At 56.2% G+C, this 25,544-nt stretch overlaps 1 protein-coding gene across 3 annotated transcripts in view; it reads right to left on the bottom strand.

The window, feature by feature from the left end:
- The window catches only part of SPSB1 (splA/ryanodine receptor domain and SOCS box containing 1), a 61,146-nt gene extending 35,866 nt beyond the window's left edge, over window positions 1-25,280 (bottom strand). Inside the window, exons 1-2 of one of the 3 annotated variants that reach the window (XM_036999593.2) lie at window positions 25,088-25,280; window positions 15,645-15,711 (exon numbers count right to left, since the gene is read on the bottom strand). The gene's annotated coding sequence lies outside the window, so the exon portion shown is untranslated. Of the gene's footprint in view, window positions 1-3,260; window positions 3,390-15,644; window positions 15,712-25,087 lie in introns of those variants that run through there. The other 2 variants (XM_036999592.2, XM_073233147.1) reach the window with 2 other exon arrangements.
- Window positions 25,281-25,544: the final 264 nt, after the last annotated feature.

The following is a 25,544-nucleotide window of genomic DNA, read 5'->3' as shown; positions in this document are numbered from 1 at the left end:
GGTGTGCTGTAGAGCTGAGAGTGCTACACTGTGGTGTGGATGGCTGCTTATGTGCCTCAGCTGTGCAAACTCTCTTCAGGGTCCACACCATGTCTCCAAATTCCCCAACTGTAAGTCTGACTGGAGCACCCGTTCATGAGTCCAAGGTCAGAGGCTTACGTTTTGGTAGGTAATCGCAGCTGGTTCTGAGCCCCATTGGGCCCAGTCTTCTTAATCTAGACCAGGACTTGGCAAATGTGGCCCACTGCCTGTTTTTGTAAATAAAGTTTTAGTAGCACACAGCCATGCCCTTCTTTTTGCATATTACCTCTGGCTGCTTTCTCACTAGTTCTGAGTAGTTGCAACAAGTCACATGGTCTCCAAAGCCTAAATATTTACTATATGGCCTTTAAGAGTTTTCTGACCCTTGGTCTAGGCCTCAGGAAATGGTGCCTACCACCAAAGAAAAAGGGGCCAACCTCACCCCGAAGCTCTCCCAAAAGGATCCACAGACACCGGATGACACGCAGTGCTCAAAGCACAGAATGGCACCAGGATCCTGTCTGCCTGCCCCTCGCCCACCCATACCCTCCTTCCCCCTGAAGTGCTCTACATTCCAAGGTGTGCTGTCCCACCACAGCCTTTCCTGGACCCCTGGCGACACCCCCTCCTTCACAAACCAGAGCCTCACTTACAGCAGAGCATACCAGCCTCTTTGCTCTTAACACACTTTGAAACCTGCATCCCCCAAAAGACATTTATTATGCATACATTTTGCTCACAGGTTTCTGTCTCAATAGATGACATCCATTATGAAACACACCCTCCCCCAAAATAGAAATTAAACAGGAACAGATACAAATAAAATAGAGCTACACATTTCTTCCCACCCCCTGGTGGACTGTCTCAGGAGCGGCCACCCTTGAGGCTGCTGGTTCACAGCATCGCCCGGCACCCTCCCCAGCGCCAGAGACGCAGGGGCTGTGCGCGACTCTTCCCCAACAAAGGCAGATTTATCAAAGGATGAGGAATCACCCTGAACGCCTGTCCCAGAAGACCCCCAGGGCAGAGGAGGCCCGGGGTCTCGGGCCAAGGAGCTTTCCCCACCTGGCCGTGGCAGGAAGGAAGGATTAGGGACCCCCCTCCCCCGCCCCGCAGAGAAGGCGCCAGCTGCTCTCAGCACCAAACACCGAGGCGCATCCAGGGGGATTTTTGTGTTTTGGCTCAGAGGCATTAAGTCTTTCAAATTAAACCAACACAGACTAAACTGCAGTGATGAGGAAAGCCCCTTCCAAACAGCCTCCCGGGGTTACTGCTGCCCCAAGGCCAGGCCGGCTCGAAGGAAGTCAGTGGGCGTGCGGGGGTGGGAGAGCAGGGCCGCTCTCCCTGCGGCTCCCTTCTGGAGGGTGGGCACAGCAGCATCAGAGGACTTCTCGGACCCACCACCCCAGTGCTGGCACAGGCCCTGCCCACCAGGAAACCACGGGGGCCCAGGCAGCCAGTGACCTGGGGCCGCGAGGTCCTATCTCTCACCTTCCCAGCCATTCAAGTTGTGCCTTTAGCCACTCTTCAAGGGGCAGTTTGGGGCGACCACTCCAACAGCAGCCACCGACTTTCTATGGGCACTTCAGCAGCCTCCAAACGCTCCCACAGGGCTCTCTGGTGGTCCCCATGGCATAGCACTGGAGGGGGCGCTCAGGAAAGCGATGTGAGCCTCCCTCGGGGTGGTTCTGGGATTAAACCCAGGTCACAGGGGGCTGTGCTCGACCTTCTGCAGCGGTCCCATGGGGGGACAAACCCCGAGAAATCTCATGGGCGCCAAAGGCAGGGAAGAGCAAACTCAACCCCACGGACAACATTCTGCTTGGCCCCTACCTCAGCGCCAGAGGCCAGCCCAGCCACTCTGGGGACAGACAGAATACTGTGGCCTTGTGGGCCCCAGGCCCCTGCTAGCATCTTTTCTCCTCCTGGGAGGAGTTAGAGCAGATGAGGGGACCCGGATTCATCTTCCCTAGAGGTTCTGGAAAAATATCCAACCACAGGAAGCTTCGTGCCAGCCCTGGAAGCAGGGCCACCCAAGTGCAATGGCGGCTCTCTGGGCAACGGCTGCTTTTAGAAACACCCCGTTAGCCGGCAGCTAAAAGAGGGAAGAGAACGAAACAGCTACCCAGTGAGGAGGACGGCTGAGAGGGTGCTGGGGGCAAGGCTAACGACAGGATTCAAGTCTGCAGCGCCAATGTGTCCAGGTGATGTCATGTGGGGAGGGGTGTGGGGTGGGTAGGAGCGAGCGGGAGTGGGGCTCCCCTGGGCCAGGCTCTCTGCTGAGCCTGCTCCTGTGTCCTCTCCACTCACGCCCTCCCAGCCCACCTCCAGGCTGGCCTGGCTCTGCCCCGTGGCTGTGCAAACAGTCATCTCATTGTGCCACTTCCCTGCTTAAATCCACCTGTTGGTCATCCATGAAACGCACAGGTCACCTTGGCACGTTTTCTGAGTGCCTACTAGACAGTGGGCATGGGGCCACCACAAGGACAATGGTCCAACTCTTGCATGTAAAGCATTTTGTGACCTGGTTCTGAAAACCTCTGCAGCCTCATTCCCCACGCATACCCGCACTGGGCACTGCTCGCCCACCAAAACACACAACCACTGATGAAAAGGGGCACAGTGACCCTGACAAATTGTGGTGGGCATCTGACCCCTCCACCCAGCACCTCGATTCTGTCTTAAAAGGACTCCTCCCCTCTCCTGGGCTCTGGGTAGGTCCCTCTCTACCCTGGGCTCCAGGGGTAGATACAAGGCCTTAGCCTGCTGCAGCAGGGCATCACCCACCCCTCTGCCAGGGAGTAGGCAGGCCAACGAGAGCCATCCCTGGGACTCTTGCTTGAATGACATCTAAGAATGAGGTCTAAATGGCAATTGCTGAGGCCAGGATTTGAGCCTCTGGATCCATCTGTTTCTGAAACCCCTCGACTTTTTAGCTGCTTACAGTTCAGCAAACCAGTCACTTTTTGCTTAAGGCTGTTTGCATTGGGTTTTCTGTCCCTTGTAACTAGAAAAGTCCTAACTGACTCACGGGCCAAATTTTTTTTAAAGACTCCACTTTTTTGCTCATGCTGTTTCTTCCACCTAGAATGCACTGGCTTTCTTATCAGGCTTTTTCCACAGAGACTTGGATACCAGACTCTGGTTCCCTCTAAAACGCCTCCCTGAGCTCTCCCCAGTGCTTTTAAAAGCCCCGACTCTGTCCTCTCAGTACCTGTGTGCACTTTCCATTCACTCACCTGGTCCTCAAACCAGCGCTGAGCATCCCGTCCCGCTCAGTCTAGGGGGCAGAGACCTGTGACGGCGGCGGACTTCTCATCCATCTCTCCCTCCCGGAAGGCAGGGACTAGGCTGCTCCAGCACCTGGCCCAGAGCCCGGCACACAGCAGGGGCCAGGCAAATGTCTGCTGAGGAAGGGGGTGCACCTTGTCAATGGTCACATCGTGTGTGAGTGAAGGGGCAGAAATACAAACCCGACTAGGAGCAGGCCTCCTCAGGCCCACCTTCAGTCTGCCCAGAACCTCGCCACCTCGCCGCTCCTTCCTGGGGCCCAGCACCAGCTCCTCTGCACAGACCCCCAGGGGCTCCACTCAGAGAAAAGCAGGGGTCCCCCACAGCGCTGAGAGCCTGGCCTCCCGCACCTCCTCTCCCACTCTGTCCCGCCTCAGTGGCCTTCTGGCTATTCCTAGCACACGCCAAGCTCCAACCTCAGGGTCTTTGCACTTCCCAAGCCCCCTACCTGGTACAAGGTACACTGGGCCTGGAAAGCCAAGTGGCTGCTCCCTCACTGCCATTGGGCTTCTGCTCAAAGGCCACTGCATCCCTGCCACCCTCCTGCAAATAGTCGATGTTCTCTGTCCTTGGACCCCACTCGGCTCCTCTCCACAGCACCTTCCTAGTGTGCAGGGTGGGCTGGTACCCAGACATCAGGAGCAGCCTTGGCCCCTTCCCCCCCACCTGCACTGGCCACCCTTCCCTGGAAAGCCCTGGGTCGGCAATGGGGGCAGAAACAGGCTCCATCAGCAACTGCATGCCTGGCCCTCGGGTCCCAACCTCAAGTGTCCGCACAAGCCCTCCACTCAAGGAGCAGCTACTGGATGGCAGCTGGGTTTCCTGCAGCCCACCACCGCCTGCAGGCACAAACCCACTCACGAGGCACCTCCCACCCCGGTCCTGCCCCTGCAGTCCCCACCCCCTCAGTTTTCCAAGGAAGAATGTGTCTAGTCTGGATCAGACAATGCTGGCCCCGCAACAGAAGGTCTGGCCAGTCGGCTCTGAGGTCAAGAGTCACGGGAGTTATCACTACAGTGAGCTGTGGCTCTCAGGCAGGCACGCCCATTCCCAGGGAGAGTCTGGGAGAAGCTGGCCGCTGGGAACCACACACAAAGTTCCCTTTATGGGAAAAAGGCGGGCCGGGCACTGGCAGTTTCAGCCTCAGGGAAACCCAGGTTGGGGTTGACTCCGAGGGCACAACAGGCCTTTGTCTTGACTTTGGCCCATCCCCACCTGGGCTGGCGCCCTTGCTGGGCACACAGCAGCCAGGACCCCAGCCCTTCTGAGCTGATCCTTCTGAGGTTGGGCACAAAGAGACACCACCAAGGCAGAAGGCCTGGGCACCCAGCAGTGGGCACAACCCACGTTCCTCACCCAGACCTCACCGAGGACCTACTGTATGCTGACCATGAAATCACAGTAGAGCCTGCCCCAGAGGACGACAGGTGTGACGGCAGATAAATAGGCCACAATTCAGCGACACGAAGAATTGCTGAATCCCACTACGTGCTGGCACTGTGCCTGCAGTGGGTCCACGTTGGCGAGAACAAAGCATTGCCTACCCAGAGCCCATTCCAGCTGCATCAGACACATCAACTAGCTAAGAAAAGCGTGAGTGGTTATCCACCAGGGGATGTGGTCCCTTACTTTGACACACCAAAAAGATACGGCCTAAAGAACCTAGGAGAAAAGAAATGGGAGAAAACCTCAGGGCATAACCGAATGGAGTAACCACAATGCCCCGAGGAGGGATTCTGGAGCTCGATTCCAGGCGGCCAGAGGGAGCTGGGGCAGAGCAAGCCTGCCCGTGACCCTTTGGGGTCTGGATCCTGGTTCTGCGTCTTGCAGGCAAAGTCCCCCCAAGTCTTCCAGTGGCCACAGGGACGATCTGAGAGGAAGGGAGGCAAGAGGCCCACAGGCCCTCAGCCCCAAGGTCCTGTGCTACGCGGCCCCCGCTGTCTGTTAAGTGTCGCAGTGAAAGCTTAGCCCTCATCACCCTGGAAGCCCAGCAGCGGGCCACGGACGGAGTAGACATGGCACTGTCTCACTGCGGCCCAGAGCGCCTTTAGGATCGGCAACGGCTGCTGCCCTAGAACCTGCCTGGCTGGGGCTCTTGGCCCCGGAAGACACGGGGGCAGCCAGGTGTGAGAAGGAAACCATTCCCTAGGAGGCAGGTGGGTCTGGTGCTCTCCCTTCCCTGCTTCATGCACATCTGGACGCCATGAAGTCTAGAAATTAAGCCCGAACTAAGCCCTCCATTGCAGGCAGGGCTCCAGGCCCAGCACGGAGTTCAGGTACTGGGCGGCAATGCACGTGGACCTTTGGGGCCAGCCCTGGGGCCCAGGCCACACGGCAGCATCTTCTGACGTCCACCGTGCTCTCGGCCGATGGGCTCTGAGGGACAGCTCCTCAAGCCAGCTAGGGGGAGGAAAGGAAAAACCCCAGTGATTTCGCAGAAGGGGAATCCGTTACTGAGCGCCGGAGGGGCTAGGGGGTTGGAGAGGGGCCAGGTCGAGCCACCAGCACCCCCTGGGCTCCAGCCCAGCAGCAATGAATCTGTTCCATCTAGACAGTCAAAGCCACCAGCCCAGCCAGGGCACTCGGTGGGGCGGCAAAGGTCGGCTGCTCAGACAGAAGGTCGGCAGTGTGGGTTTCCCCTTTCCACCACGGCAGGCGGGGGTGGGGTGGGGGGGTGGAGGGGCCCCTGGCAGGGGTATCCGGCAGGGGCCACCCTGCCCCCAGACATTCACTGCCCCTCCACAGACAGCATCAAAGAGTGACGGCCAGACACTGTCACCACAGGGAAGGTCACATGGGGGTCAGTGCCTGTGGCACGGGAAGGGAGTGACCCAGTTCCAAGGCCCATTCCGGAACCTCCCGGCAAGCCAGACGTCTGATGCAGCCAGACAACAAAAGAGAAGGGGCGGAGCGGGGGCTGGAGGTGTCTGATGGTCCACACAGTGGTCCCTCTCTCGTGCCCTCCCCCTCACCCCACCCAGGCCTCCCGCTGACTGGCTGACTGGCTAACTGAGCAGGACCAAACACCCACCACTACCTGCCACCCACACTGGCTCTCCTGACCCTCCAGAATATTCTGCTCATTTTTAGCTTTAGTGAAACCAGAGGTGGTCCTGGCCTTCCCAGAATTCGGCCCAAGACCATGTAAGCACCCTCTCTCCAGCAACTACGCTGTTTCTCAAGAGGTTTTAAGGAACATTCGTCACCCTGGGTCTTATTCATAGACACGGCTACTCAATCAACCCTGAAGTCAGGACTGAACTCCCACTTGCCAAGGTCAAATCATGATACGAAATGGGGAGGAATAACACAGAAATTGCTGCAAACTTGTGAAAATGACATCCAGGAGTGGGCTTTGGAGCTGACACCCTGGGTTCAAATCCCAGCTCTGATCCTTCCCATGACCTGATATTTTCTGAAGCCTCAGGTTCCCCATCTGCAAAACAAGGACAGTGATGCCACCTGTCTGTCTCACAGGGATGGTCTGAGGGTCAGACGATGCCAGTGCACATACATCCTGGCACCTGCTACATGCAGAGCGCTCCTTCAAGAGCAGCTACAGACAGGCGTCCATGATAAAGAGAAAAGAGCTCAGGCACGAAGGACTATGCCCAGGGATCTGGGACGTTAACCAACAGGCAACAGAGAGCCTTATGGGATGGGAGCTCAGGGAGCTCAGGTGGCAAAACCCCTGCCCAGGGCCACTCCCAGGGGTGAGTTGCCTGGGTCAGCCTTTGCCCATCTGTGGACAGACACTGTGGCAGCTCCCCAAGCGGTTAGTGGTCACGGAGTGAATGACAGCAAGAGCCCAGAACAGGCCGCACACAGCGAGCACTGGGCCACGGCACCCGCTGGCACTGATGCATTCCTCCCATTGTCGCACCCCCTGCCCACTCTGCCCCAAAACTGATGCCCGAGGTCCCCCACTGCTGAACAACCCTCCCCGTGAACTCGGCATTGCCCCCAGCCAGTCCAATGCCCTGGTCCCGTCTCCTGTGACTCAGTACCTTTCACATCTTAACATCCCTCAAACCAGGCCTGGCCTGGAGTCAAAGGCATGCATGTCACTGTGACAGTCGGCAGCTTATTAAAAAAGTAGTGACTCAAATGCCTAGGGTGCCTAAATGGTTTTCCTGGCTTCACTGGAGATGGATGGTAATTATAGATTTGCTTTGTTTATGTCACCGTATTCCTATTATGTTAATATGTGAGCGCAAGTTAGTTGGTAGTTTAAAACCTATACATGCTTAAGGTACTCTACAAGAAGATATGTCAAAGAAATAATCAATCCTCCCATGTTTTCTTCCATATGCTACCTCTATAGCTTTTCTTCTTCCTTCCTAATTACAACCCTTAGAATTCGTGCCTCATATCGAATTTACTGAGTATCATAATTCCTCCAGGCGGTAAAGATACCTCGAGACAAGTGCTGGGCATAGAAGCCACAGGGCATAAATCTGCAAAGAAGTAAAAAGCTAACCTTTTCAAACAATATGGCTTCTCTCTCACTTACCAACTTTTCATTTCCCTGTATGGCCCCGGAAGATGACTGGTTAGCCAGAGACGGGTAAGATTCCTCAAGGGAGGAACAACCTAAGACAGGCACAGTTGCAGGGGGGCCATCAGGTGAGAAATTGGGGATCAACAGAGGTGAGGCTCAGAACCTCACCCCCCGTTTTGAGAGAAATCTCCTGCATCCGTGGATGTTTTGCTGCCCTTGTCTAGCTTGGATTAATACTTAGTCCATAGGCACACACCTGATCATCTACATTTGCCCTCTTACAGCACTAAACTATGTTTTCTACCTTTATCTTGCATCTACCTACCACTTCAGCATTTTATTAAAAATAAAAATAATAATAATAATAATAAAGGGAGAAATGTGGGATCCACATATAAATCAAGTATAAAAATCAAATGAATATTCATATTTGACCTGATTGTTTATAGTTCATAATGCGTGATCAAAACCGAAAGTTTCTGTGATGACTGCCCTTGTACTGTTCACCATGTAAGAATTTATTCACTATGTAAGAATTCGTTCACCATGTAAGAACTTGTTCGTTATGCTTCAGAAGATTGGAGACTGACGAGAATTAGGCTTGAGATGGATTAATGATTGTGCATTGAGCATTGACCCCCCTATACAGAATTTTATTGTTGTTAACAACCATTTGATCAATAAATATGAGAGATGCCCTCTCAAAAATAATAAATAAATAAATAAATAAAAAGTAGTGACTGACCCTTCCTCACAGTGGGTCTCGGGTGTGACGAAGGACAGCATGAATGGGCTGCACCTGTCTGTCTTCCCCCACTGGGTCGTGAGCTTCTCGAAAGCCTCTCTATCCATTTTTGGCAGAATAGTGAGCGTTCACCAAAGGGCTGAAGAGCCGGACCATGGAAACGCCTCCCTAGCGGGAACCAAGGTGATAATCAACAGGTCGGGCAGAGTTTTGATAAAGTCACATGGAGGCTGCTCTCTCCAAGTAGGGCCCTGGTGCTTGCAGGCCACCCGTGCCATCCAGGGTATCTGGAATTCCACCACACACACACAAACACATGCTTTCTTTGTAAAGAGTTCTGGCTTCACCCTCCATAGACCACTAACTCAGAAACTCGACACTCCAAAGAATTGGCTAAGCCCAAGGAATGCAAATGTTTAAGGCCCACTGCTTGCGATGCCTCTTCAGACTAAACGAAGACGTTTAAGAGCTTTTTTCAGCTCTGTGTGTGTGCACGTGAGAAAGAGACGGGTAGGAAGGGATGGTTCAAAGGGAAATAGGCCTATTTCCAGCACCTGTAATTACACCTGCCTTTTTTGGCCCCAGTCAGTCCCATTGCCTCGGCCTAGGGAGGTGTCAGAGACCCAGAAATTCAGGGATGTGAACAGAGTGAAGGAGGAGCAAGATGCCTATTTTAAAGAGGAGGTATGGTCTTCCACCAGAGCCTGGTGGGGTGGGGAGCCCTCCCAGTCCCTCCAGCTGGAAGCAGAGCTTCCTAAAGTTCTGTCTCAATAAAACCAGCCATGATGGGAACTGGGGCCCCCAAAGCACCACTGATGTAAGTGAAAATTCCCCATGAGGAAATACAACACAGAGCCCACTCTCCAGGGCACCTTCAAACAGAAGATCGCAATCAGCCGAAGTGGGGGCACCCCCCTCAAGGGGAGATGGCCAGACTCTACAGCTGGGATCAAGTCAAAGCTGAAAATCAACTGGCTGATTCAGCCCCACGGTGTACCAGGCACTGTCCTAGGCACCAGGACTGCCAAACTAGATAGACAGAGCCCCGGCTCTCCTGGAGAAAGACAACCTCGGAACGTGAGCTGACTGGATCAGAGATGCCAACTCTTCCACTGCAGGTGAAGAGCTTAGCTAGCTCACACCTTCCTTCCTTCCCAGTTCCCACTGAGGCCCCACCATGTCCCAGCCACTGTGGTAGGTGGGTACCAGGACTCGGACAGTGATAACAAAGTCCCTGCCCTGGGGGATGTTTCAGTGACTCTCCCCACATCCACCAAGACTCCTGCAGCGGCTCCAGGAGTCCTTACAGCCCCCAGCCAGGCACAGAGGGCATCCCCAGCCCCCTCAGTGGTACAGGGTGAATCTATTTCTCCTGCTCGACTGCCTAAAACGCTTGCCAAACAAAGGTGTGTGTGCTTCCTCTGCACACCAAGGAATAAATCAGAAGCGGTGTGTGCGACACATCCCACAACAGTGGGCTTGGAACATGGAGATGCAAGGGGCTCTCCTGGCTCTTGAGGACCTCCCAACCAGATAGGGGTGGCAGGACACCCCACGGCTGTGCACGCACAACTCAGTGGGGCAGCGGGGAGAAGAGGCAAGAGGACGTAAAGCCATCGGGCTGGGATGGGGGGGGAGGAGGTTCTGCAGGGGGACCCAAAAGTTAGAGCCGCACCCAATACACAGAGGGTGGCCTGACCCAAGATACAAAGACGGTTAATGATCGCCCTCTAGTATGTCTTATTTCTGCAACTCCCTGCCTAGAACAATGGCTGGCACATCGTGGGTGCCCGGGAAATATTTGTAGAAAGAAGTTTCTGCTATGCAAATTTAAGAGAAAAGCAAAGAGAAAACATAGTGTGTAGGGGGGATAGGGGGTGGGGGTGGGGTGCCCAGAAATAGTGGGAACAGACACCAACCCGGACATCTGGGGTCCCTAGTGGGGGACTGGTCCTGTCCTGAGCAGGTATGTCTGGCTGCCACAGTGGAACTCATTTGACCCAATGGGCTTGAAAGTACAGATTCTCCTCCACCCTTCGGAGGAGGATAATGTCCTGCCTCTGACGCAGAGCAGGCAGGCAGGTGCCTGGGCCAGGGCCCTCCCAGGAGGTCTGGGACTGGATGCTGAGGGACTGGAAAAGCGGGAGGCAGCTTCCCATTTAGGGCCAGCCGCTCAGGGGGCCACAGGAACAGCAGGTGTGGACTCAGGAGCTCAAAGTGGCTGTCCTGCCTCCAACCACCAGGCTGGACAGTGCTTGGAAACCCCACCCTTTGAGGGGTGGCTCTACCGGCATCACCCCCAACCCAAACCACGCCAGACACACCTGAGCCTGGGAGGACCCTGTATATACTTCAAAGCTACATAAAATCCATCACAGCCTGCAACTCCAATCCAATATCCCCCCTGCCCCTTCCCAGCCCGTGACCCCCTCTCCCTGCTCTAGGTGGCCTTCTCCCCACTCAACATCAGCTACTCGGCCAGGTGACTTCACCAGGCCCCCAACCCAAGATGGTCCCCATCTCATCCTTGACTTCCGAGGGTGCCAGCAGCAGATCGCCCCAGCACCGTCCTTACCTTTCCTCCTGCCCCTGCATTTCAAGGCCCCAGGTGAGGAGTGATGGGGTAGGGCGGGGCAGGGCAAGGTAGATGGCATACTGTGGCCATGGTGGCCACAAGACCTGGCCTCGGGTCTCCTCTCTTGCCAGCCCGCTGCATCCACATGCTGTCCTGCAGATCACATGACACTGCCCGCCGGGCCCTGCACTGCCCCTTGGTTCACACCTCTCCAGTCCCTAACTTCTCTTTAGGCTGGGTTCCTGGGCTCGGGGTTCCTCCTTTGCGCTTTCCCCTGCACCAGTCTCACTGTGTTCTGATTACAGCTCCTGTGACTATCCCCACCACTGACAGGGACCCTCGGGGCAGGCCGCCTGCCTCATCTGGCTGTGTCCAGAGCCTGACAAAGGCCTGGCGATTCTCTGAATGCAGGAAACAACTGCCTAGAGGCACCAGCTGTCTTGCTCAGTTCTTCGTGATTCCACAAGGCGAGTCTCATGACTGTTCTTATAGATATGGATGGATACTGAGGCTCAAAGAGGCTAATTTGCCTAGGATCCAGGTCAGAAGCCAGAATCAAACTCATGAGCTTCCCAGGGTGCTGGGAGCCTGAGTGGAGCCAGGAGATGCTGCCCGTCAGGCAGGCCGTACGCTGCCAGGGACAAGGCGCAAAGGCAGGGGCCAGAGAGAACAGACGGCAGGGCCAGCACGGAGAGGCGGGGGGACCGAAGAGTGGCAAATACCTACTGCTCTGCAGGGGCAGCAGAGGTGTGAGCAGCCCCTGCCCCAGGAAGGACTGTGGCGTCAGGGGCCTCTGGGTGCCCACACTCACCTTCACTCCTCACCCACTGTCAGCCCAGAACCCCACAAACCCCCTCCCAGGCCATAGCAAATGCCATCCCTCCCAACCCCAAAGCTTCCCACGACCAGTGCCTTGTCTCCCCAAGCTGCCCGGAAGGGGAGAGCGCGCGGCTGCTTCCTGCGAGCCCCAGGACAGAGCAGCCCTGTCCACCCGCCTCCCCTGGCTCCCAGGTGATGGACCCACACACCCAACCCGGGCGCTCCGGGGCAGGAAATTCCACAAGAGTTCAGGCCTAAAAACCCAACAAGGGCAATTATGTGGGGTTGGGATCCCCTTCAACCTTTTGTCTGTGTCCTTGTTTCCCGTCTGCGCACCCACCAGGCAACCAGAGGAAGGTCATCTTCAAAGTCAGTATGAGTGGGATTTTTAGTTGAGATATCTGGGCACCTATTTTTAGAGGTCTTTTCTCCCCATTTTTGTCGAACAATAAGAAGACCCATTCAAGGAGCGCTCGGAAGTGCAGGGGCTCCAAGAAACTGGTACCTTTGCCACAGGAAATCAGTTGCATACGGCTTTGAACAGTCTTTTCTCCACCTGGTGGCAGGAAAATCTCTATCACTCACTCACTCACACACTCACACACTTATTTCACCCCTTGCCCTGGGAAGGCAATGAGTTTTGATTCTGGTTTCTGACTTGGATTCCAGACAAATTACTTGGTCTCTTTGAGTCTCGGTTTCCACATCTACAAAAACAGGGAGAAAAGACCTCTAAAAATAGGTGCCCAGATATCTACACTAAAAATCCCACACTCATATTGACTTTGAAGATGATACTCATTAAGTGCCTATTACATACTGGACACCATCTCAGCAACTGGCGCCTGGCATATGTACATCCCCTCGTCTGTTCCTCCCCCTTCTCCAGTTCTTACACACCCTAAGTTCCAGCTTCAACATCACCTCTTCTAGGAAGCCTTCCTGGATTTACCTGCTGAGAGTAAACCTGAAATCCCATCAAAATCCTCCACAACTCTGCTCACCTCTCATTGCCTTTACTACCCTCTGCCTACTCTGACATTGTTTGAGAGGTACCTGTGTATCAGTCCCTTCCCTTCCAGAAAGCACATGAACCAAGTTCTCAAAGGCCAGGATTCAGGATGATAAATTCTAAGGGCAGGAAGACACATGGGAGGTAAGTCCTCAGCCCACTCCAGGCCCGGGATCCCAGTGATGGGAAATCAACCCATTTCACCCATGGGGTATTTACACCCCCATTTCATGGATGGGAACTGTGAGGCTCAGGTCACAGAGGCAGGAAGCAGCAGGCTCGTATCTGCTCCAGCGCCCAGTTCCAGAGGATGCACGGCCTCCCAGGGCAACCTCCTCCCGGAAGACACCCGTAACCAGAGACGTTGCACAGCAGACCACCGGCATTTGCTTTCAAGGCAGTGGGACGCACTTGGGCTCTACCATACCCCGCTCCTCCCAGCCCCGCTCGGGAACAGCCACTGCCTGAGCCCCTACCTGCTGCCTCCATCGATCAGCCCCTTTGCCACGACCTTACCATCTGGAGACTACAGGGGTCACATCTGGCACAGCAGAGGCCCCAGGACCTGCTGTGCTTGGCCAGTGCCCACACCAAACCAGCATGCTAATATTTTCTAGCTGAGCCTCTGTGGTAAGACACACACACCTGTCCTTCGTGCTCTGGGGGCTGTCTCTCACCCCTTGCCCTGCAGGGTCCATGGTACCTGGGCACCCTGCCATCTCCAACTCACCTGAAACAGGCAGCCTGGCCAGCCAGGAAGTCTCCTTCCCAGGCCAGCTGCAGCCAAGCCGTCTGTCTTACCTGGCACCTTCCTCTTCTCGCATCTCCCCTTCCCCTGCCCTGTAGAGCAGGGGGAGCAGGGGCAAGCACAGGTGGCTGTTCCCTCTGCAGGAGCCAGTGGCCATTGCACCTCCCTGACCTCCTGCACCTGGTCCCTGCTAGTAAATGACTAAGCGGTTTCTACCTCGGAGCCCGCCTGCCAAGAAGCCCCGCTGGCTGCGGAACCGTACCAAGATGCCCAGAGCCGCAGGCACCAAACCCATAATTAGCAAGCCCTCTTCTTGGGAAAGCAAACCCCCTCCACGCTTTGTTTTGTTTTGTTTTCCCCTTAAATGAAACAAATCCACCCACATAGTTACTGGAAACTCAAGCCTGTGAAACTGAACCGTTTGCAAAGAGAATTAGTCAGCAACCTTGTGAGCCGAGGAGCAGTCTCCGTAGGTGGGGCTGCCTGTGCTCTGGAGGTTCCCGTCCAGGAGGGAGTGGGGTGGCCCCAACTCCCATGCCACATTCCCCAAACTGCAAGTGATGCCCATGACAGGGTCAAAACGAGCAGGCATTGCCCGATCCAAGGTGAGTCCATTCCCACCAGTCAAGGATGAAATGAACTTCTTACCACACGACAGTCACAGCTCTGTACACCCTGCGATGGCTGTAAGCCTGGCTCAGGAATTAGACTCACATTCATGTTCTGCCCCCAACCCCATACAGTGCATTGAACCTTTCTGGGTCTCAGTTTATACATCTGTAAAATGGGGATGAGAAAACCCACCAGGTGTGTTGTCTGGATCACTGAGACCATCTATGTGAAGGGCTTTGTGCCTGGCACCTGACAGGCAGCCAAAAATACTAACTCTTCAGTAGGTACCTTTCATAGGGGAGCAAATGTGGGTGGATGTGACTGTTTCAGAGCTGTCCCTCAGAGCTCTGCCCCTCTGGGTGCAGTTGAATTTGCTGAGCTGGTTCCCAGACCTGGGGCTTTACCCAGGACGCGGCACGGGGAGGTGGGAAGTGGGCGCGGCCAGGTGCCAGTAGATAGAGGTCTAGTCCCAGTGCCCTGAGTGCCAGGCTATGTGACCCACTGGGCTCCCTGGCCTTGTCCTCCTCCTCTGTACAGCGAGGACACAGACATTTGATTGTGTTGTTTCTTTAGAAACAAACAGAAAACCACTAAGTTATTTGCCTGCATTAAAAATAAAAGTCTAGATTCCTGGCTTCTCCTAGAAGGGAAAATGGATATAACAGCACACCGGCCCCCACTCCTCTGGGTCAGAGAGGCTGTCCCTCCCACCGAGCACACGCGTTCCCCTTTGCCACAGACCTCTCCCCACCCTACAGCCTTTCACTACTGCTTCATTTGCATCTCCTTCCCAGCCCCTGGGGGCATCTGAGTTTGCAACCCAATTGAAAACCCCGGTTTTATTTAGGAGCTCAACCTCAGCCACTTGTCAGTCAAAATATCCACAGGAAGTGTCCCCAGGGAGGTACTGAAAGTCTGATGCTTAAGACTGGTTTTTCTCAGAGAAAAACAAGGTGATGTAAGCTCTATGCCTGGTCTAGCCGAGGGAAACCCTGGGCCGGGCAGTCCTGTTCTGGAATCCTTTATGTGGTTCACTAGACAGACAGCAGAAGCAAGTGGCCAGGGTCCTGTCCCCCATCTCCCCGACTTCACACCCTCTCCTGCTGCTGCTGAACCGAGAGGGCATCACTCTTTGGATCTCCCCCACCCCCCCGGGGATGCAGTAGGTGGGCTGTGGGAGACACGCAGGCCCTTCAGGAGGGTTTCAGGACGACTGCTCACAGAACAGGGGGCCCCCCAGCTTTCTGAGCTGGCCCGCTATTTTGTTTATTTGATGGGGCAGGGGAAGTAGGATTCAGGGACACAGCTGGGGCTACTCACACCCAGCAGAGATGTTGAAAATGTCAAGTGGGCATTTGAGGACATTCTCAAGTCATCCTGGTCACTCCTGAAAGGAAAAACAGCAGGTTCAGGATCTCGAATTTTCCTGCGTCTCCAATGTCGTTTAGCCTCCACTGAGCGCCTGCTAAGGGCCGGCAACCAGATGCACCTGGGCGCAGGCTGGACCTGGCCGCCCCGGGCTGCAGCTTCATGAACCGGCTCTCACCAACCAGTGTGTGCTCTTAGGCCTCCTCCAGCTGGGCCCCCTTCCTGTACCCTCTCCTTTGCCCAGCAAAGGCTAGTCTCCTCCAGAAAGTTCTCTCCCCACCTGCCCCCACAGCACCCCAGGCGCACCCATATCACAGAACTTGCTTGTGCAGCATCTCAAAAACTACTGCTTTCTGGCCCACTCTCCATCCCCACCAGACTATGAGCCTCCTCACGCTCAGAGACCACATGCAGCAGCGACTCAGAGCATAGACTGGGTCTGCATCTGCTGTGACTTCTTGGCTGTGTGATCCCAGACAGACAGGTTATTAGACTTCTTTGTTTCAGTTTTCCCATCTGTAAAATGGGCACAGTCACTCTGCTCCAGAGGGCTCTTGGGAGCCGGGAATAAGTTGATTCATAGGAAGTGCTGAGAATGGTGCCTGGCACACAGCAAGTGGTCAGTAAACAAGTAAGCAAACTGGTCTGACTAAACCCAGGAGGAGAAGGTGGTGTGTGTGCACATGTGCATCCGGGACACATAAAGCCCTGGGCCTGGCTGTGGACAGTCAGCACAAGCTGTTCCTAGGCCCCTCACCTTTACACCCTCCATGCAGCCCCAGCTGCACTGAGGCAGCCTTCAAGAGGTGCTGTCCAAAACCGCACCACTTCAATGTGATGACAAGGCCTGACGCCCTTCAATCCTCACAAAATTTAGCTCATGAACTGCTCACCCAAGAAACCTCCACAATCACGACCTGCCAGCCCTTACGGAACTCAGGAAAATAGCAAACCCCCACCCCGGTTCCCACCTGCAGAACATGCTCAAATAACGAGACAAATTCTAGGATGGCGTTGATGCTGCCCAGCTATACACAGTTACTAGAAATCATCAAAGTGGACATTTACAACGTGAACCACATGGCATGTAAATTACCTCAATAAGATTGCTAGAATGAGTCCTGCGCCAGCTCCTGCTGTGTATACCCTGAGCCTTGAAGAAATAGCACCCCACTGCTACAATATCCAGAAAGATGGGTTCTACCTGCTTTGTCTTATAAAAGATTTAGGGGAACTGTCACACCAAGACAAAGTTGGTCATCACAAGGTCCCCTGTGTGTCAGAAATTAGTTACTCTCTGGCTCAGGGACAGAAAGCAAGCCCCATTTTTCTACTTTGCCTAAATACAGCTATTTTACCTGTCTTGGGCTGAGGCGTGGTTTAGAACCACTGAGAAAAATCCCCACAGATGCTCCAGACCCACCGTCCCAGGAAGAAAACAGAGGTCACAACCCAACTAACCAAAACATGGTGGATAAACCCACTTCTGGCACCTACACCCAGACACTCGGGCAAAACCATCCTGAGAGCTGCCTGCCTGGCCCCCGGTGATGACATTTACCTGCTCCTGACAGTTTACAGGAGTGTGCTGGGGAAGGAGTGGAGGCAGGAGGGGCTGTGAAAGACCACCCCCAGGCTGCCTCTAAGACTCTGGCCCCCAACTCTTATTTTCAGTTCGGATGATTTTCCACCAAAGTCAGGCCTTGCACAGAACCTTACACCTCAAAAAAAAAGAACATTTAAAAGCTGACTGATTTAGTCCAAATGGCCTGTATTCCTGCTCAGGTACAGCAGCCATGGAGCTCTGCAGGAAACCAGGGGACAGGGAACAGAGTCCCAGCACGACTTCCTGAGCAGGCATTCCCGGGAAGTTCAGGGCCCCCCTTGTCAGCACTGCCTGGGAAAACAAGGACATAGTTTCAAACCCCCAAAGCACTAGAGCCCCACCTGACCTGTTCTTCAGTGTTATCCCTAAGCTAGATCACAGAGCATGTGAGCATATCTGCTGGGTGCCCTGTCATTTCCCTGCAAACACGGGTCCACTTCTGCCTCTGATGGGTCCCCCACACCCAGTCTATCCAGCCACAGGTGACACATGACCGTCTGGCCTCTCAGGCATTCATTTCTACTGCTTTCCTTCCTCGTGGCAGTGCTTGATGGTTAAGGTGTGAGCCAGAAGCCAGGCTGCAGGGTTTGCCTCTCAGCTCCTCCCCTTACAAGCTGGGCCCCTGGTCTCAGTTTTCTGATCTGTGAAATGGGGGCACCTCTCTGCAGGCTCACTAACATTATGAAGACTGACTGACTTGCACGTGAAGTGCCTGGAAGCCTACCTGGACCTGCCAGCCTCCGTGGCTGTTGCCACTGTGCTCCGAGCCCAGCACTGTGCCTGATTTTTGTGACCAGCTCGATGCTGCCTCTTGGGCACTTGATCCCGTGTGTGCAGCTCTTCTGCCTGCGACGGTGCCTCTCTCACATCCAAACTGCCTGCTTGGCTTTCAAGCACTCTAAACCCGGCCTCCTCCTATCCATAGGCCTCCACTCTATCCCAGCTCCACGCCTCCCCAAGCTGGGCCAAGGGAAGGAGGCACCCTGCAGGGCAGTGGGCTCTCCCTCCCCACCCCACACCCACAGCAATGCACCCAGAATGCTCTCCATGATCTAAACCTGGCTATTTATAGTGCCAATATGCTAAGCAAACTGCTGCAGGAAGCAGCCTCCAATATGAGGGAGGCCTGGGGACTCAGCCTTCCCGCTGCAGGGGCCCATGGCTGAGAAGGTGAAGCCCTTCGTCAGGAGTGAGTAATCACCCCGAGGCCCTAAGCCATGGCCTAGAGCATCCCGTGCTCCGCCCCCTCCCAGGGGAGCAGCCCCCAGTTCCAGCCCCTCTCCCCGCAGGCTCACCCCCTGGTGTCCTCCTGCCTCTCAGCCCTCTAGGCCCACTTTAGCCACACACTAGCCCATGCTCACCTTCCATGCCTGCCACTACCCCCCAGAATGCCCATCTGCTTCCCCGCCCCCTTCTCCCTGTCAGTGTTACAGTGCCCTGGGTGAAGTAAGCCCGGGACGGGCCTGCCTCTCCCACTGGACAGAGGGGCCTCTGAGAGCAAGATCCCCTTTCTTTGCATCCTCAGCCCCAACACACTGGCTGCATACTGTAAGGGCCCAATAGATGTCTGAGTGGAAGAGTGAATGACAAGCTGTCCAAAAATAGCTCACGAGAGAAGGCTTGGAGTTCCTGACCTTCCACAGGGTAATGGGGGAAACTGGCCTGTGAACTGAGAACTCAGCAGTAGGTTCTCTGGAGGGCTGAAAGGGGGCGATGCCCCGTGGCCAGTGCTGACGCACATCACCTCCCTGAGACCTCACTGCGGCCCCGAGGTGGCAGCCACACCACAGGGTCAAGGACGCCGAGGCTCTGGGGGGAAGCCTGTGAGCAGGTCACCAGGCCTGTTAGGGCTGGTGCTGCCTCAGCCCAGGCCGGGGTCTCTGCAATTGCTGCTCAGAACCACTCGGCCACCAGCCTTGCCTGCACAGGAGCCTACTGTGTGTGCTCAGCACCGGGCCCAGCGAGGAACAAGAGCCACGTGTTCTGGTCCTGCACTCCTGGGGTGCTCCAGGATGACGGCCAGCGGCCCACGGCGCTGGAAGGCGTAAGCGTGTGTCTGGCTCAGGTCACTGGGGGGAGATGGAGGCAGGCCGCCTGCTGACAGGGACGCCACAGGAGTAGGTGGGTCAGGCAAGTGCGGTGACGGGAGGAGCTTGGTGCTTAACAATTAAGTGAGAAGAGCTTGCAGGACCATCCAGGTAAAACACGTTGGCCTGGTTGGCAGGAAACATGCCAGGCTGGGGGCCAGACAAGGTCCAGGGACAGCAGGGCATAGATGCTGGTGACGGAAGCCACGGAGGGTGGGGGACCCGCTCCAGGAGGGAGGAGGTGGGTGTGCTGAGAGAGCCGTGGGGAGAGCAGCGGGCACGGGGGCCGGGGTGGCAGCAGGAACAGCAGTGAGGAGGGGTCTCCAAGCAGGAAGGGGCAACTACACCAACGCAGCAGAGCCAGTGGGCAGATGTAAACTAAAAGGTGCCCCTAAGCACTGGCAGGTCGGGGGTTGCTGGGAAGCTCTAGAAGCACCAGGTAAGTGAGGAAGTGGATTCAGGTGCGCTGACCTGGGACCGAGGCTGGATGGCAGCTGGAGGCACCACCTCTCGCACCCTGACAGCAGCTCTGGGGGCTCAGCGGCCACGTGGAGCCGGACCCTGGGCTCCTCCTCCGAGATCCTGGCTCCCAGCCCTGTGTGCCCCCAAAAGCGGTCCCACCTCAGCTCTGACCAGCTGCAGGGGCAGCAGGCTGTGAGGCTGCACGGGAACCCAAGCTGTCCAGCATCATAACCCCCTTCTCTACACTCCCACCAGCACCCCAAAGGCCCATGAGGAGGCCCCTCCCCAGAGCCCATAACTCTCAGGGAGAGCAACCAGAAACCAGAGACCGGTCCCACCCACGGATGAATAGGTAAGCCACATGTGGTTGATCCACGCACCCGAGTATCATTCAGCCGTAAAGAGGAAGGGCATTCTGAAACCCACTACAGCTGAACACTGAGGACAGTGTGCCAGTCACAGGACCACAATCCTGTATGGTTCCGTTTACCCGAGGGACCTAGAGTCAGAGTCACAGAGACAGAAAGTAGAAGGTGGGGCCCAGGGGCTGGGGGAGGCGGGGTGGGGAGTCAGTGTTATGGGGACAGAGTTTCGATTTTGCAAGATGGACAGAGTCCTGAGATGGTGACGGCAGTGGTAGTACGACAGTGTGGATGTACTAAAGGCCACTGAGTGTGTGCTTAAAAACGATCAAGATGGTAAATGCGATGCTGTGTGCATTTTCCCCCAATTAAACAGAGAAACATAAAACCCCTAGACCAAGAGAGGTCTCCTCAGACGGTGCCACAGTGGAGACCCCAGCACACACCCCTTGTTGCCAGAGGTGGGCTCTCCCCGAACACACAGGCCGGGTCAGGAACACTGGGCCTCAGGACACTGGAGCAAGGGCCTCTTCCTGGTTCTACATGAAAACACCAGGAATGAGGGTTCCATCCCCTGGGTGTGCTTCATTCAGCGAAATGCTCTCCTGCTGATGGCACCAACCCCTTCTCAAAGAAGGCTCCAAAGTCTCTGTCTCTAGCCCAGGCCTCTCTCTCTCACCCCAGGCCTAGCTGCCAACAGGACACATCTGCAGCTCAATTCCACCTGGGACAGGCTCAAGGCTGTCCCCAGCCCCCAGGCCTTTCGGTAGGGTCACCGTCCACTGTGCCCCCACCCCGAATTAGCGGGCAGCCTCACCGACCTCTGCAATTTTCCACCTTTTGCACCTTATGTCCAACTAGTAACCACACCTGCCAATTCCACCTTCAAAATGCCACAATCTCTGTCCTGACCAGCAGGAAACAGATGCAATGTGACACAAGGAAACTTGTTAACAATCAGGGGCCCAGAAGAGCAGCCAGAAGCCATGTGTGACCACAGGCAGCCCTGGCTGTAAGGGCTGTGCACAACCGGGGCAGATGTCAAGAACCTTGTCATAGGGTACATCCCAGATTCCTACTCAGTGTGGCATTTACATCCCACATGCCCTTAGTCTTGGGCCATATCACCACCACCTCCCTCATTTTCCTTGAGGCACCCCGATGGTGGCAGACTCCTCCACCATGGCCCGCATGGCGAGCCAAGATGGCTAAGCTTGTGTTTAGGTCAGAGGCACTGTTTGTTGACAAACCATTTCCACATTCCTGCTGCCCGGCCCTGCCTGAAATCCCCAAGCCTGCATTGCACGAGGCCTGGCCTTGATGGGGGGCAAAGCCGCGTGATGCCTCACATTCTCCTCCCATCCCCAAAGGAGGCCCCGGGAGCCCAGGCCTGTTGTTGACGTGGGCTGTCTCATAACCAGCACACACATTCATTTGAATGTTGGGCAATGAACAGAACTGTTAAAACACAAACAAGCAGGAAGCTTCCCAAAGGCTCCTGGTTGGGGGCTGGTCACAAAACAGATCCCCCATAAGCCGTCCTCTTCTTGTCAAGCCAACCAGGGCCCTCAACAAACGTACCCCACTTGCCCTCTGGTGCAGCCCCAGTCCACCTCTTTGAGACTTGACACTTCCCTTTGATGATTCTTGAGATGCCTTGACATCACGTCTGAGATCTACCTCATAAATAATAACCCAGCATGAATGTGTGCACGTGTGTGTATGTGGCATGGCCGTGCATGCATAGATGTCCATGTGCAGGTGTGCTGATGCTTGAAGCTGATAAGGGAAGTTCATACTCTTCTCCCAACTTTGGTATATGTTTGAAATTTTCCATAGGGTAAAATTTTTCATTAAAAAAATGAATACATGCATCTCAAAGAAAAGACTCAGGTAATGGAGGTGGCATACTCCAACAGTTAAGGGCATAGGTGCCAAACTGGGGTAAGAGTTCTGTCCCAGCTGTCAGTAGCAGTAGATGTCAGCCATCACGTGGTTGGGCCAGCCTCACTAGGAGGTGGATGGCAGGAGAACCTACCCACAGGCCAGGGTACCAGGGAAGAGTACAGGGCTGATGGGTCAAGCACTCAGATCAGAGCCTGGTATTAGCACACACTGTAACACTGTTTCCCCCTATTATTATTAGTATCAAACAAGGTCATGTCTGCAAGCACCTAGCAGCACAGTTCCTGCACCCGGCCACAAGCAGGACTTTACTCTTAGACTGGAGTCGTGCTATCAGATAGCCGGGAAGAGGGACAGCACTAGGTTGGAAGCCCAGAACAAAAGCCACTTCAAGTCTGGATTTCATTGGCCAGGCTTATGGGGTAAAGACTGGATTATGCAGCTCTAGGTGGACATGGGCACACTTATGCCTGCCCTGTGCATCTGCTGGATCAAGACACTCATTCTCAAACCTCTCAAGAACAAAAAGATAAATCACACACATTGGCCATGAGAACAACTGCTGAGAAGAACTGCTGTAAAATTCCTGGACTAAACTCATGAACACCAGAAGAATCAGAAGTTTTGCTAAATGTGCAAATGCATCAGCAGGCCAGTCTCCACTCACCCGGGGCAGGGGGCAATACGGGAGACCACAATATCCAGCGCTGTCACAGAGCAGGGGGCAGCGCTGGCTTTCATCAGCTGGCCCCTTCTCTGTAGGAGAACTTAAAGAACTGTGCTGATTTCCCAGGGAGCGTTAGTTCAATGAGGCGGCCCTGGGGAGCCCCCTCAAGGGTGGTTTCAGCCTTGCTGGAATGGCCCAAGGAATGCAGCCTCACCCAGCTCAGTAAGTGACATCATCCAAGGGCCCCTGGCAGGACCACTCCTTCCTAAAAGTCTTGAACCCCTGGAACCCACCGATTCTCCCCAGAGCCCCAGCGTCCCTGAAGCCAGGTCTGCCCCTGCTTGTGGCTGTCAGAGCCACTGCAGTCAAGGTGCCACTGCTTACATTCTCTCTGCTTCCCTGGTGGCAGCCAGACTAGGAAAGAAAATGAAGACTCATAAAGTTATTGAATTAGGCTACTAGTGCACACCTCCCCATCTGTGCGTGCGCGTACACACACACACACACACTCCATCTACTGGGTAAAGCACTCTCCGCACAACACACCCACACACACCCTCTCTCTCTCCCCCCCCCCCCATCTACTGGGTAAAGCACTCCCCGCAGAGGAAAATGCAGTAAGAGAACCGAGAAGTGCTTGAGTGCTTGAAGTGACCTAATCCAGCCCACCACTTTACAGCTGGGGAGACTTGAAGACCTGGCCCATGACCTCAACACTGGCAACAGTAACCAAGGGCAACAGCTAGGGCTCTGCAGGCTTGGCCCACAGCCCTGGCTGTGCAATTCAGGTAAGTCAGCCACCCTCTCTGTGGCCTCTGCTGGGGAAGGAGAGCTTGACTGGATAGATGCCCTGTAAGTAAGACAGGGCTTCACTAGCTCTGTGACTCCTCAGGGGGTAGAAGCCCGCTGTGCCCCTAAAGTTTAACCTTAAGCTTTTGACCACCCGTTAGGGGCATGTGACCAAGGGATCCAGGAGAGAAGGGAGAGGCTGCCCCATCCCCTCCCTGCCTGGTGTCCTCACACCCAACCATCAGGGATGACGTCAGGGGGTCCCTTCTCCAGCTGTCCTACCCCAGGAAAAGAATTCCTCCAAGGTCACCAAACTTTAGTCACCAAGGATAGCATTTTTACCATGAACACCTGTTAAAACTCAACTCATGACCAGTTCCTGATGCTACTGGCTGGAGTGTTTAATTAAATATTACTCACTCAGGAAGCAGCCCCTGCCAACTCACCGCCAAACTGTACAGTCGTTTTCAGAGGAAAAAAAAAAATGAGGGAGGGAGAAGGAGCCTGCGCCCTCCTCAGCGGGCACCAGCGGGCCCCCCTAGCCCAGCCCACCCACTCCTGGGCCCCAGGCAAGGAAGGCGGGTTAAGCAGCAATCCCTCACCAGCGGCCCCGCACACACCCACGCAACCCACAGCTGCGCTGGGAGACACACAAGCACACTCACACACGCGGGGTCGCAGATACGGAGACATACGCGGACACCCGCTCTCACTCACACTCTCACACACACACACACACACACACACACCCCGTGCAGTCTCTCGCCACAGGCCAAGCCACTGTGCCGGGGCGTCAGCATTCAGGGAGCCTTTGCCATGAACGTGAACAGGACAATTACCATGTCCCCTCACACCCTCGGCGCGGGGTGACCCATCCCGCGCCTCCACCGAAAGGCTGCTCTGGTTTTTCTGCTTGACTCAATTCCCTGACCCAAGTCTCAGCTCTCCCTCGGTTGCCGGGAGAGGCCGCGGCGGCTCCGGGACGGCCGAGAGGGCGGCGCCGCCCGGGGTGGTGCCCGGCGGGCTCCCCGAGGGAGGCGCGGCGCACCCGGCAGGGTCGCCGGGAGGGGCTGGGGCGGGCCGAGCAGAGCAGCAAGTCCGAGTCCCGACTGGCGGGAAAAGCGAAACTAACTTCGCCGAGCAGGGTCGCTTTGCGCCCCCGCGAAAGGAGCAAATCGGTGCCCCCGCCTCGGCAGCCGGGCGGGTCGCGGAACGCAGGCCGGGGCGCCCGGGCACCTAGAAGCCGGGCCCGCAGCCGCGAGACTCGATGCCGAGCGGGACGGTCGCCACGGTGGCCGCGACCCCCGCCCCCGCAGGTGGGACCCGGGGCCACCGCCCCCCGCTGCTCCTACAGCGGCAGCAGCGAGGGCGGCGCCCGACCCTTCCCGGGAGAAATCCACCCCCCCCGGTCCCCAGTGCCCGGCCGCAGGACACCCACTCGGCCCCCAGGGCCGCGATCCCTGCGCCCACCGCGCCCAGACCCCCACCGCCCGGCCGGCACGCCCGGCCCTGCCTACCTCGCCGGGAGGCCGCCGCCGCCGCCACCGCCCGCTCTCAAGGCCGAGGAGGCTGGGGCGCCCGGGCCGCGCCCGCCGCAGGGAGCGAAGGCGCCTCCTCCCCGCGGCCCCGGCGCCAGCGCCTGGAGCCTGGTCCTGCTGGGAGCGCGCGGGCCGCCCGAGCGCGACTTCTGTGCAAAGGAGAGAACGCAGCCGAGGCTTTAAAGTGAAAAAGAGAAAAGCGCCGGGGGCGGGGCTGAGTCGCCCCGCCCCGCCCCGCCCCCGGGCTCCGGCGCACGCCAGGGGCTCGGGGCGCAAGGCGCGGGGCCGCGGGGCCGCGGGCCGGGCGTGGGGTGGGCGGGGCTTCACGTGTCGGGTCCTCGGGCGCGGCCGCCCCCTCCTCCGCCCGAGCCGCCACGGGCCGGGAGGCAGCCGCGCCCGCGCGAGGTCGCGAATGAGCGGGCGCGTGGGGCGGCCC

Source organism: Manis javanica, chromosome 4, assembly GCF_040802235.1.
Source record: "Manis javanica isolate MJ-LG chromosome 4, MJ_LKY, whole genome shotgun sequence".
NCBI classification, from domain to species: domain Eukaryota; kingdom Metazoa; phylum Chordata; class Mammalia; order Pholidota; family Manidae; genus Manis; species Manis javanica.
The sequence above is the reverse complement of the archived record's forward strand: the minus strand, read 5'-3'. Positions and strand labels throughout refer to the sequence as shown.